Here is a 12,325-nt window from a genome sequence, read left to right on the forward strand (position 1 = left end):
TTCAAAGAGCCGTTGTAGATGCTGATGGCTGAGGGCAGGAAGGATCTCCTGTAGCGCTCCGTTTTACAGCAGATCTGAAGAAGCCTCTGACTGAAGACACTCTGTTGTTGTAGGACAGTCTCATGAAGAGGATGCTCAGGGTTCTCCATAATGTTCTTCATTTTATGAAGAATCCGTCTTTCCACAATGATCTCCAGAGGTTCCAGAGGAGTCCCCAGAACAGAGCCAGCCTTTTTTATCAGCTTGTTGAGCTTTTTTAAGTCCCTGGTTCTGATGCTGCTACCCCAACAGATGATGGCAGAAGAGATCACACTCTCCACAACAGACTTATAGAAGATATGCAGCATCTTGCTGCAAACACCAAAGGACCTAAGCTTCCTCAAGAAGTACAGTCTGCTCTGTCCCTTCTTGTAGATGGCTTCACAGTTGCATCTCCAGTCTGTTGTCCAGGTGAACACCGAGGTATTTATACTCCTCCACAACCTCCACTTCTTCTCCCATGATAGAAATAGTTTTTGACTTATTCCTTCCTGTTTCTCTTAAAATCTACAATCGTCTCCTTTGTTTTAGTCACGTTCAAAATGAGATGATTGTTTCCACACCATGCCACAGAGCGGTCCACCACCTTCCTGTACTCAGCTTCTTGTCCATCTCTGATCCACCCCACGACTGCAGAATAATCCGAGTATTTCTGCAGATGACAGGAGTCTGTCTTGTACTGGAAGTGTGAGGTGTACAGAGTGAAAAGGAATGGTGAGAGTACAGCCCCCTGTGGTGCTCCTGTGCTGCTGACTACCTGGTTAGACTCACAACCCTTCAGTCTCACAAACTGTGGTCTGTTTGTCAGGTAGTCTTTGATCCAGGAGATTGTTGAGGCCTCCACCTGAGTCTTCTGGAGTTTCTGACAAAGCAAATCAGGTTGGATTGTATTAAATGCACTGGAGAAATCAAAGAACATGATCCTCACAGGGCTGCTGGCTTTGTCCAGATGACAGTGGGTTTGTTGAAGCAGGTGTATGATGGCATCTTCAACTCCAACTCCACAGCGATAAGCAAACTGAAGGGGGTCCTGATGGTTTACTGTTTGCTTACTCAGGTGGGCCATCAGGAGTCTCTCTAGGACCTTCATGATGTGAGATGTGAGGGCAACAGGTCTATAGTCATTGAGGACTGATGGGTGAGTTTTCTTTGGTACCGGAACAAGACAGGAGGTCTTCCACAACCCCGGAACCTTCTTCTGGGCCAGGCTAAGGTTGAAGAGGTGCTGCAGAATCCCACAGAGCTGCTCTGCACAGGCCTTCAGGACTCTAGGGCTGACATGATCTGGACCTGCAGCCTTATTCCGATTCAGTCTCTCCAGTTGTCTCTTCACCTGACTTCTTGAGACACACAGGTGGAAGGGGGAAGCAAAGGAAGCATCAGCATCTTCTGATATGGTTGAAGGCAAACATGTAGAAGCAGAAGGGTCTAGAGCTGAGGTGGAAGATAAAAAATGTGAGGTGTTACTGGACAGCTGTGGGTCCTGTGGGTCAAAGGAAGATGGAATGTCTGTTTGGCTGTGAGCAGGAGAGGAGGATGCGAAGCTGGTTTCTGAACTGAACCTATTGAAGAATGTGTTCAGTTCATTGGCTTTGTCCAGACCTCCATCGGTCTGTTCGTCCTGCTTGAAGCCTGTGATCTTCTTCATCCCTGTCCACACATCTCTGATATTATTTTGCTGGAGCTTGCTCTCCAGCTTCTTCTTGTACACCTCCTTGCTGTCTCTTATCTTGACTTTAAGTTGCTTCTGTATGATCCTCAATAATTATCTGTCTCCCTCTCTGAAGGCTGTTTTTTTCTTGTTAAGCAGGTCCTTCAGGTCACTGGTGATCCAAGGTTTGTTATTGGGGAAGCATCTCACGGTTCTGGTGGGGATGATGTTATCCACACAGAAGTTTATATAGTCGGTTACACACTCAGTCATGGCATTGATGTCCTCTCCATGTGGCTGGCACAGTGCGTCCCAGTCTGTAGCCTCAAAGCAACCTTGCAGAGCTTCTTCAGCTTCCTGTGACCATTTTCTCACAGTCCTCTTTATTACAGGTTGCCTCTGAACAAGGGGCTTATATTTCGAGCAGAGAAAAACAAGATTGTGATCTGATTTGCCTAGAGGAGGTCTTGCTGTAGAGATGTATGAGTCCTTGACATTTGCATAAAACAAATCCAATGTTTTGTTTTCTCTGGTAGAGCAGCTGACAAATTGTTGAAACGTTGGAAGTGTAGCAGAGAGTGAAGCATGATTAAAATCACCAGAAATTGCCACAAAAGCATTGGGGTTTTGTGTCTGTAGCTTAGCAACAACTGAGCTGATGGCATCACATGCAGTGTCAGCAACAGCGGAAGGTGGAACGTAAATTGTTGCCAAAATGACACTGGTGAACTCTCTGGATAAATAATATGGACGAAAACTTACTGCCAACAGTTCAATATCTGGACTGCAGAGATGACACTTCACAGTAACATGTCCTGGATTACACCATCTGTTGTTCACAAGTACTGCCAGTCCACCTCCTTTACATTTGTCGCTCCTCTTTAAATCTCTGTCTGCTCGTATGGTTAAAAAGCCCGGAAGAGAGACCCTGGAGTCGCGGATATGATCCTGCAGCCATGTCTCAGTAAAACACATGATACTGCATGCCCAGTACTCTGGCTGGGTCCTTTGTAGGGCGTGGAGTTCATCCAACTTGTTTCCCAACGATCTCACATTGCCCATCATAATTGACGGAAGAGATGGTTTGAACTTCCTCCTTCTCTCTCTTCTCTTAGCTCCTGCTCTGCATCCACGGGATCCCTGCATCAGGGATTTGGGGTTGTAGCTGAAGTATTATTTGAGCTTTTGAGATATTAATCAGCTGCTCCCGGTTGTAAGAAACAACCCCGTTGCCATGGCAATGCATCATAACAAATGTCCAAAAATAGAAAGTATTAAGAAAAATCTTCCAAGCTGCACAGCATCCGACACTGGAATGGACAGTTATCCAAAAAAAATCAACTGTATCCACCACAAGAGGAATAGTTCCCAAAAAAGAAAAAATCTGAATCAAAAGTAACACAGCTACTCCAACCTGCTTCCACCTTGAGCAGCGCAATTCTAGAAAAAGCATTGGTTCAAAACCCTTAGGTTACAGGGTTACCCTAAAACTAAACATTTTTGTGTTCCACAGCCTTAGGTCACAGTAATCACTTAAATCAAATCATGGATTTAGCATTGATTGAGTCATTAAGAAGAAGTGGCTAACTGCCAACTCCCTTCATCCAAGGATCCTCATGTGTGTTTTTGACTGAATGTGAGAGAGGGCCATCTTTAGTAGGTACAATGTTGCTCTTTTGGTGTGATTTGGGTGTGTTGCTGTGTCAAAGGCACTTGTCAAACTTAAAACACTGTTGTCTCTTCAATTGTGAGCTATTAAGATACTCAGTCGTTGATTTATAGCAGTCAATCTCAGTCCTGGTCCTCAGGACCCACCGTTCTTCATGATTTAGATTTGTCTTTGCTCTAGCACACCTTACTCGAAGGATTGCATTACCTCGTCTGCATTTCATCACCCATGCATTTAAATCAGGTCAATGGCAGCTGGAAAACACCTAAAGCTTGCTGGACAGTGGGTCCAGAGTACTTGGATTGAAAACCACTGTTCTATTGTATTACACATATTCTCAAAGGATAGTTAAGGTTTAACAACACTACTGGTGGTTGATTTTTGCAGATTTTTTAGTAAAACAAAAACCGCAATGCAGGTAAAAAAAACAGTGTTCATGTTAATTTCAATCATTAATCATTAATCATTTAATTTCCCTTTGGGATTAATAAAGTATTTTTGAATTTGAATTGAATTTGAATTGATATGTTCTGCAGTTTTCAGTGATGTCACTGGATGTGTTGGAATTTGAATTATTATTGGCTATTATTAGAAAATGTTTATTTTTAAATAAGTTACCTTTTTACCAGTTTATGTTAAATTAGCGCTGTGCTACAAAACAGGCTATTTTTATTTTAATTATTGTGATGGTGATATTTCTTGTCATTAATGCACATTATCCAGCATTTTTCTCTTTGTTTTCCACCAATTTCTCTTAATAAGCTTCACTATCTCAGTTACTAAAGTCTATATCAGTAGACATGAATGGGTCGCACTTGAAACATAACAGTCCAATAAATATTGAAAATTGTGCAGTTCTATGTCAAATGCTTTGCTACTAAATTAGCAAAATCTGAACCGTGGTCTGATTGCGTTACTGTCACAGAATCCAATGTGTTGATTAAAGCCTCAATAGAGGCTCAATTTTAGAGTCTGTTGCCATGGTTTCTATTTAAGTTCTCTGAGGTGGTTGCGTTGTATGTAGGATCGGGGGATCATTTTATTGTTAACTGTATCCATCCTGTTAATATCCTATTCTCACTTATGCAATTATATTTTAATAGATTTCTGTTTGTTTTATGCATACTATGAGTCAACATAATTTATGTAAATTATTAGTGCCCCACCATTTTTGGAGGGAATAATATACCCACTGCCAATAACCTGCTCTAAATGTGGTGCTCAAACTGTGTCCATTTTCTCTCGGACAGAAATAGAAAACAAAGAAACAAAGAAAATATCATTACACTCCCTGTTTTATCAAGGAGGGGTTTTATATGATTGAAAACATATTTTATTTAAAAAAATAATTATTATAATTATTATAATTATTATTCTGTTATGCCAGTTATAAGTATCATGACGCACTAACCTGGCCATATGGACTGGTAGTTAGCAGGTTAAGCATAAATTGTGGAGGCTATTTGATGTTCAGTTTTTACTTTATTAAATTACATAATTTAGTAGCTAAACCTCTACTAATTCTACCAAGAAAAAACAACCTTCTAAATATTCTGCTATGGTAAGTTTTACATTTACCAAACCAAATGAAAGTCAGAAGTTAAAAGGAAACAGTTGTGACGAAACTGAGCAAATACACATGTTTTGCATTATTTACCATCTGGAAGCAAATGACGTACAATTTAATTAATCTTTATGCATAAAATGCAGATATTCTAGTCTGTATTTTCTATTTCCTGTTTTTTTGCATAAAGGAGTGTCATAAAGCTATACCAACTGTCTAACATTCAACACACCTACATCAAAAGAATGGTTCATTTGCAGGGCTTTGCAGAATTTGATATACTGAGGAGGTAATTCACTCATTAATTCAGCAGAAGGGACACATTCAAAACATGCAGGACATCGGCTCTTGAAGTCGGGACACAACTGGTAAGTACCAGACGTTTAGCCAATAGTCCAACATTTTTTGAAATCTTCTTGACACAAGTAACTTCAAGTCCAGGCAAAAGAACTATTATTAACTATTATTACATTCAAACTTCCAAAATGCCTGAAGCCACAAAACCATTGCATGACATATTTTATTTGTTCAACTGAGAATGAAACACCAATGTGTCATTTTATTTCAACCACACTTAAAAGGCATACTTCATCATATTTCAGTGCCAGTAAATCTACACATCTTGACATAACTAACGTAATTACTTTACAATCAAGCTTTTCTATTGTTTTTCAAAAGACCAAAGTAATTTTAAAACACATTTTGCTGACAAAAGGCAGACCTTCTAACTAAATCTGCACAAGCATACAGTGCCTTGCGAAAGTACTCGGCCCTCTTGAACTGGTCAACCTCTTGCCACATTTCAGACTTCAAACATAAAGATATAAAATTCTAATTTTTTGTGAAGAATCAACAACAAGTGGGACACAATCGTGAAGTGGAATGAAATTTATTGGATGTGTCAAACGTTTTTAACAAATAAAAAACTGAAAAGTGGGGCGTGCAATATTATTCAGCCCCTTTACTTTCAGTGCAGCAAACTCACTCCAGAAGTTCAGTGAGGATCTCTGAATGATCCAATGTTGTCCCAAATGACTGATGATGATAAATAGAATCCACCTGTGTGTAATCAAGTCTCCGTATAAATGCACCTGCTCTGTGATAGTCTCAGGGTTCTGTTCAAATCGCAGAGAACATCATGAATACTTAATAAAGTATTTTTGAATTGAATTGAATTGAATGAAGACCAAGGAACACACCAGGCAGGTCCGAGATACTGTTATGGAGAAGTTTAAAGCCGGATTTGGATACAAAAAGATTTCCCAAGCTTTAAACATCCCAAGGAGCAATGTGCAAGCAATCATATTGAAATGGAAGGAGTATCAGACCACTGCAAATCTACCAAGACCCGGCCGTCCCTCTAAACTTTCATCTCGAACAAGGAGAAGACTGATCAGAGATGCTGCCAAGAGGCCCGTGATCACTCTGGATGACCTGCAGAGATCTACTGCTGAGGTGGGAGAGTCTGTCCATAGGACAACAATCAGTCGTACACTGCACAAATCTGGCCTTTATGGAAGAGTGGCAAGAAGAAAGCCATTTCTCAAAGATATCCATAAAAAGTCTCGTTTAAAGTTTGCCACAAGCCACCTGGGAGACACACCAAACATGTGGAAGAAGGTGCTCTGGTCAGACGAAACCAAAATCCAACTGTTTGGCCACAATGCAAAACGATATGTTTGGTGTAAAAGCAACACAGCTCATCACCCTGAACACACCATCCCCATTGTCAAACATGGTGGTGGCAGCATCATGGTTTGGGCCTGCTTTTCGTCAACAGGGACACGGAAGATGGTCAAAATTGATGGGAAGATGGATGGGGCCAAATGCAGGACCATTCTGGAAGAAAACCTGTTGGAGTCTGCAAGAGACCTGAGACTGGGACGGAGATTTATCTTCCAACAAGACAATGATCCAAAACATAAAGCCAAACCTACAATGGAATGGTTCACAAATAAACGTATCCAGGTGTTGGAATGGCCAAGTCAAAGTCCAGACCAATCCAATTGAGAATCTGTGGTAAGAGCTGAAGACTGCTGTTCACGAACGCTCTCCATCCAACCTCACTGAGCTCCAGCTGTTTTGCAAGGAAGAATGGGCAAGAATTTCAGTCTCTCGATGTGCAAAACTGATAGAGACAAACCCCAAGCGACTTGCAGCTGTAATTGCAGCAAAGGGTGGCGCTACAAAGTATTAACACAAGGGGGCCGAATAATATTGCACGCCCCACTTTTCAGTTTTTTATTTGTTAAAAAAGTTTGACACATCCAATAAATTTCATTCCACTTCACGATTGTGTCCCACTTGTTGTTGATTCTTCACAAACAATTACAATTTTATATCTTTATGTTTGAAGCCTGAAATTTGGCAAGAGGTTGAAAAGTTCAAGGCACTGTATATATGGAGGAACGATGGCTCGTGTGGAATCAGAAAGACTAATGACCATCGAAGTAAACATCGCAGTTTTGTTGACTGTAAACACTTTTTTAACGAGAAATTGTCAAATGGAACTGCAGCCACAAAAGATGGATTACAAACTAGATGGAGTGATTGAGATTTGTAAAAGAAACTTGAGGAACTGATATTTTTCCTACCCTCCAAGAACTATCTCAGATTGAAAACACTGTTTGCCAAAAGATTATGAATTAGTTTTGATAAGGAGTTTTGTGCAAGAGGAGAATGGACAACACAGGACTGAGGGACAAGATCACAATAGTTCATGTTATGGTGTTAACAGATAACTTGGAGGCCCGACCTTCAAGATGAGTACGTTTGACAGCTGTATGAAAGCATGACGTTTTTTTTGGCTAGAATATCATTTTTTTTACCATGATTTTTACTTTTTCTACATCAAGCCTCAGTTCAAAAACTATGATATTTATGGATGTTTGACTAAAGCTGCAGTTTGATTGTGTGCAACACTGGATTGAGGTTCCTCTTTGGTCCAAACCACGTGCAAAAATTAACTGTACACAGAGTTTGCAATGATGCTTCGAAAGCAGCATCACCATAGAGCAGTTAAACCCTCACTAGTAAAGTACGGACTGGTTTTTTTTGTAAAAACTGACGCTTTCAGCTGCTTCCATTCACTGTTGTCAGGTTTTACAACAACCACTGCAAAGTTTGCTAATATGAAGTATTTAGATTAAAAAAAATTTTGTAGAACAAGAAGATATCACTAACTATTTGAGTTTGTAATTTGCTCTTGAGCTACAATTGCAACTTCAGAGGGCCTCGCTCATTTTCTCATGACAGACACTGAAGTTGTTGATAGTCCAAACATAGGAAACTTCAACACTTTGATCTGGACAAACAAGACAAAAAAATGCAGGAGGTGCTGAAACCAGATCTTTTTACTTAAATATTCTATACAGGTAAGTAACATTGGTCAGCTTGGACTTCAAAATCGCACATCAAAACTGCCTTTCATCTCAATAAACACTGACAACAAACGACAGGAAAGAAGAAAGCATATTGTAGAAGTGATAACAGCAAAAACAACTTTACAAGGACATGGCAGAGATGAAAACCCATCAACATTGACATACTTTATCTGCCTTGGCTCGTCAGAGGAAACTGATGCCTGAGCAAGTAGTGAAATGAATAAAAAATAAATACAGTTGCACAGCACAAATAACCTTTAAACAAAGAAATCACAAACTAATTTTAGTGAAAGGTTAGATCTTCAATGCAGAAGCAGTTAGGAAAACAGTGACTAAACTATATATTCAATAAGACAAAAAGAGCCAAAATAAATAGAAAGCTTTTGCAATTAATAGGATAACTTTAAACATTTTTTTCCTGACATTCAAGCTATTTCCTGCTGACAGTCAGCTTGAATTCATAAGAAAAACAGCTGTCACGCTGAAGATAATGTTTGCATTTATTTCATGGTTTCCGATTAGTAAAAGCTGTTTCATACTCAGGAAAACAAATAAAAGCGTTCAGCTACATTACAGCACAAAGTACCATATCTACATTTTCCTCCAAGAAATTGTTGCACTTTTTTCTTTAATTCAAAATTTATGCAACTCAAATAGAAAGATTTTCTTTATATTCCAACATTTTCTCCTTGACAAATACTGAAGCTATTTTACTCGCAATCCATTTCAACAGCTGACAGTTCATCTGGACTCTTGGCTGTGCTTTGTGAGCAACTGCAATTGTTTCCTTCAGAACCTGGAAACAAGCGTGGTGGTCTGAAGAGCTCATGTTTTTTTCTAATTCCTCAAACAGATTTCCCTTTTTATGTCATTTCACAAATTGCTGTCCTTAGCCTAGACTGCCTCTCAAAAATATTCATACCTCTTAAACCTTTTCCCCTTTTTATCTTAAAATCAAAAACGTTTTGTTTTTTTTTTGGGAAGGGGGGTTCTATTAGATAGATCAACACAATTGTATATTATGTCAAAATGAGGTGAGATCTTTCCATGTAATTCATGCAACATTTATTAACTGCTCACAGTTAAATCAATAAAAAGTAACAATAGGTATCTTTTTGTGTAATCCATGCAACCATAATTAAATACATAGCTGAAGCAATAAAGAGGGAAACAAGCATATTCTCACATTCTGGGACAGAGAGACTGGAGTGGCCTGTATGGAGTCACATATTAACTGTCTTATCTTTTGCAGAAGTATAAACTACAAGTGTAACCAAGGAAATGATGTATGATGATTTTTTATTTTCTACAAGTATAAAATGAAATGAGTAATATTTGATTATCAAGTTAAAAGACGTATGATTGAAATATGATTGAGAACTGATAATTAAAATTAATTAACATTAAGGTTTAAAATTCTAAATTAGCTATATATGAAAGAGATATAATGTTGATCAGTTGTGATGCATGAATAAAAAAGAATGAAGTGATGGTTTTATAACTGTGTTTTAAAGTAAATGCAGAAAGCTGAGGATGGAATGTGTAATACTGTGTAAAGTTTAAAACTGAGCAGATTAGGGAGAGACCTGAAGGATGACTAGGACTGACAAGAGCCAGCTGCATGCTGACTGCAAATCTTTTAAAGACCAAAAAGCAACGCAAGGAAGGGAGGTCAAGACTACTGGTATCTTCAAGGCCGAAAAACAGCACCAGTAAGTCACGATGACCATGACTAAGTATTGAGCAATAACGGTTTGGGCAATAGCATGTTGCGCAATAACGGAGAAGCATAACAAAGGGCTGACCAGTAAGAGCATCTGCACTATAAAAGCAATGCCAAAAAAGGGAACTGCGGTTGTTTCCTCGCAGAAGACCAGCGAACAAGATCGGATGAAGATGAAGCAAAGGACCAGAGACACAGCCCAGCTGATTGACTGCATTAAAAAGAGAATCAACTCGTGTGCCCTGGAAGGACTGTGCCTCGAAAGAATCTGATTTAATCTACAGCCTTTTTATCCAGACAACAGAAGTGAACTTGATTGGTGAACAACTGATTGTTCTAAGTTTCAGGTTTCTGGAAGTCCTGAACCAACCTCTTTTATACCTCCGTTGTTTCCTTCAACTCTTCAGCCTCTGGAAGCTACTGTCTTCTAAGACATATGACAACAAAGCTCCTGTTTGACCAACGACACCTGGAGCATCAGTGCCTGTCCACTTAGAGGAAGAAAACTGAAGATTAAGCCGTCTTTCCTTCAAGAAATCACTCGTTACCAGAAGAATCTTCTCCATCAGGTGCATGGATGCGCCTCCATCTTCAAAGCCTCCTCAAACCCACTAGTTTCAGCATCAGGGAAAGACAGGTTGAGTTGATTGATTCATTTCTATAATTGAAATTATTATCTGTTGCCAAATTTAACCTGTTACTGACCCCCGCAAAAGCGTTACTAATTAAAGAAAGGAAATAAAATTCTAGTTAAATCGTGGACATCCAATTATTTGAGTCACCTTATTGTTGTTTTTTCATTTGTGGTAAAAAGTCTTGTTGCCTGGTTCTATGAGATTTTAGGAGGTTTTTATAGGATGCCTTAGCCAAGTTTGTTAAAACAGCGCCCTTGGGGCTCGTGCTGAGTCACTAAAATTAACCTAGCCTGTATACCAAGAGCCAGTTGTAATATTAGGGAATGAGCAGCTGTTAACAGAAATGACTGTTGAAAGTGTGAATGACTGCTGTGGGTTACTCAGTCGTTCAGACCTCCAGTTGAAGAAGGACAAGACTTCTGGATGAAGGCTGTCAGAGGCTAGGCGTGTCATTCCCGACACCAGCTTAAACAGAACTTTCAGTAAACCTGCTTAGTAAGACCTTTCAGGTTTGGGGAAGTCCGGACCCGTTGGATGGAGAGCTGATTGAGCAATCCCTTTAGACATAGGGAAGTAGGAGGGAGGGGTTAGCTCATCGGACAACGAAAATTAAATGAAAAGAAATTGATCCATTCACTTTATATACTCACACAGAGGCGGGGTGCTCTCTCCAGAGGTCATTGGGTGAGAGGGAGGATACTCCTTGGAAATGTTTTAGGAGGGCATTACAATTTTCTGTTAAAGTCATTAATAAACTACGACCATGACCTTCCATTGGTAAAACAGCAAATGTAGCCAAATGCAACTTTCTCAGAGAAAGAAACATGTTACTAAGATGGAAATAATTAACTCATAATCTGTGTTCTATGTTTGCAATGAACCCAGAGCAAAATGATATTAACACTTTATAGTTATTTGTTTATAATTACTGATTTTTTCATTACAACATTCACCAACATGATTGCATACCACTTGTTTTCTGGATATTGTGCAGCCCAACTCTAGATGCACAAAGCTGATAGAGACATACTTTAAAACCTTTGCAGCAAAAAGGTGTAAAAAAATTAAATCATTTATTTTCCCTTCACCATTTATGTCTAACTTGTTTCATTACATGAAATTATAAAAAAAACTGAAGTTTGTTGTTATAATGTAGGGCTTGGGTCTCTGGACGTGGTCACATGGCAGCAGATGCTTCAGTGACAATCTGAACCGAACAGGGACAGCAGCTGAACAAAGAAAGATGGAGTGAGTGGTTACAAATGACGTTTCAAAGGCTGTAGTTCAAGAGAACATCCAGACTCCAAAATAGTAACAAGACTCTTGCAGGAACACAGGAAAATATTCATTTAAAAAAGCAGTACTTAAAATAAGAAAAACACAATCTGTGACCTTGTGTGTGATTTTTGTGTCGATCCCAAATTGAACATTTAGTCTAACTGGCTGGTATTTTCCAGTAGGAGGACATGAGGACTCAGACTTCACTTGTTTTAAAAGAGATTTTGGCACAGCAGCAGAAGCATGTGCACTGCTTCCACGAGTAAGGCCTTCCTTTATCTGTGCGTGGTTTCTTCTTTGTTTTCATTTGAGTGAAGCAGAGCGCTGTGCCAGCCGTCTGATTCCAGCCTGGCTGAATTCATACAAGACTTAAGACTTTCATC

Source organism: Girardinichthys multiradiatus, chromosome X, assembly GCF_021462225.1.
Source record: "Girardinichthys multiradiatus isolate DD_20200921_A chromosome X, DD_fGirMul_XY1, whole genome shotgun sequence".
NCBI classification, from domain to species: domain Eukaryota; kingdom Metazoa; phylum Chordata; class Actinopteri; order Cyprinodontiformes; family Goodeidae; genus Girardinichthys; species Girardinichthys multiradiatus.